We start from the raw sequence: 2,652 nt of genomic DNA on the forward strand, positions 1-2,652 counted from the left end.
TTGTTTTGTACAATACAATCATTTTCTGCTCTCATATTTTTCTCAGCAGATGGCACCAAACAAGCCCATGGATGGGGATAAAAATATCACTTTTGTGGCCACGTTTGTTCTCCTGGGATTCTTAGATGAGAAAGAGCTGCAACTTGCCTTCGTTCCGGTCTTCCTAGGGATCTATATTGTGACTCTAGGGTCACAATTGTCATATCCTCATCAGAATGGACTCCCACCTCCACGTACCTATGTACTATGTCTTGTACTGAGATCTGCTACTCTTCTTCAGTATCCAAAGGATGCTTTCAGATTTCTTAAAAGTTCAAAAGCCAATCTCCTTCATAGCCTGTGCCACCCAGTATTTTGTTGGGTCCTGGATGGGTCAGGCTGAGTGCTGCCTCTTGGCTGCCATGGCCTATGACAGATATGTTGCTATTGGTAGCCCCCTGCACTACTCAGCCATCATGGCTCCTGGACTCTGTGTGAAGATGATTGCTGGGGCTTTTGGGAGTCCAAGCGTTCATCCTTGCTTTCACCTTCAGTGTGTGACCTCTCTATGGCACAGGGTCTCTCCTGTAACCTGCTTCCTAGCTCTGCGCACCCCCAAAGAAGCCAGGACAAGTCCTGTCAGTTCTATGTTGTCCTTATTCCATGTTAAAGCCTCTTATATATAGTCTGAAGAAGGGAAAATTGAGATTCAAAGAGCCATCAAGAGAATGATAAGCAGGGCCGCTCATTTACCTCAGTAAGAATAACTTTTGGGCTTGGTGTTATTAACCTTATTAGGAGACAAGCTGAGAATATGCAAGAGACACTTTGCAGAATACAGAATATCTAGTCAAAAGATAAGTTGAAAAAATGGCTTGCTTGTTTTTTGGTGCATATATATTTTATTTTATCATCTGTCTGTCATCTATCATCTATCTATGTATCTTATGTATCTATCTATATCTATCTATCTATCTATATTATAGTTAATGTACAATATTTGATACATTTCAGGTGTACAACATACTGACTCACAATTTTTAAAAGTTGTTATTGCATTTAGTTATTGTAAAATTTGCTTACATTCCTGTATTGGAGAGGTTATTCTCATACCTTATTACTTTTTTTTCCAACTGTTAAGTGCAGTTTTTTCCCTTTTTATAAATTGTAATCAATTGTTATTTCCCCAATACATTTTTTTTTCTACCTGTACAGCATGTGACCCAGTTACCACATACATGTATACATTCTTTTTTCTCCCATTATCAGGTTCCATCATAAGGACTACACATAGTTCCCGTGGAAACAACCCAAATGTCCATCGACAGATGACGGAAGAGGAAAATGTGTATATATACACATAGAATACTACTTAGCATAAAAAAAAACAAAATAATGACATTTGCAGAAGCAGATGAACTAGAGACTCTCATACTGAGTGAAGTAAGCCAGAAAGAGAAAAATAAATACCATACATCACTAATTTGAAGTCTAATATACCATACTCATACTTATTTATTTTATACTTAGTAGTTTGTATCCTTATCTCCTGCCCTTATCATTCCCTTCCCTCTCCCATGGCAACAACTAGTTGTTCTCTATTTTGTGGTCTGTTTCTGCTCTCTTATATTCACTAGCTTGTTTTAATTTTTTAGGTTCTACATTTAAGTGGTATCATACAGTATTTTCCTTCTCTACATGAATTACTTTCTTAGCATAGTCCCCTAAGCCCATTCATGTTGCTGGCAAAAGGCAAAATTTCATTCTTTTTTTATGGTTGAGTAGTATTTCATTGTGTGTGTGTGCACACACACCATATTCTTTATCCATTCTTCTCTTTCTTGGGGGTGAATGACAGTGGCATATGGAAGTTGCAGGGCCAGGATTGAATGCACGCCATAGTAGTGACCCAAGCTACTGTAGTGATAATGCCAGATCCTTAACCACCAAGCCACCAGGGAACTCCACATCCACTCACCCCATTGATGGACACGTAGGTTGCTTTATATCTTGGCAATTGTAAATATCACTGCTATGAACATTGAGACTCATGTATCTTTTCTAATTAGTGGTTTCATTTTTTTTCAGAAATAAGGTCATGGGTAGAATGGCTGGGTCATATGGTAGTTCTATATTTGGTTTTTGAAAACTCTCCAACTCTTTTTCCATAATGGATGCTAGTGTCATTATGTTTAACTGCCACCACCAAGTGATCTGTCTGAGATGGTGCCAGCTACATTGAATTCAGTTTAAAAAGTCTGTTTCCCTGATTAGACCCAGGTAGACAAAACCCTATATTTTGAAAACAGAGGTTCCGATAGATGTTACATGTACTGTAGTGATAAGAACCCAGGAAGCCATACACACTACACTTTTCTTCACTGATTTTTCTTTATAAAATTAGGTGTTTATTTATACATCAATAAACTAAAAATAAAAATAAATACAAAATGAAATGTGTGAAAATTAAAAATCATTTAAAAATGAACATGTCGTAATCTTAATTTTGAACAAGGTGTGTCTGTGTGTGTTTGAGAGACAGACAGACAGACACACAGAACAAGAGAGCAGTAGACAGAGAGAGAGAGAGATGGGGAGGGGAAGAAAGGAAAGCAAAGGAGATGCAGGGGATGCCAGGAAGTGACCGGAGTGGAGAGGGGCCAAAAGTAGGTC

This window comes from Sus scrofa, unplaced genomic scaffold (assembly GCF_000003025.6).
Source record: "Sus scrofa isolate TJ Tabasco breed Duroc unplaced genomic scaffold, Sscrofa11.1 Contig856, whole genome shotgun sequence".
In the NCBI taxonomy this organism is placed as follows: Eukaryota; Metazoa; Chordata; class Mammalia; order Artiodactyla; family Suidae; genus Sus; species Sus scrofa.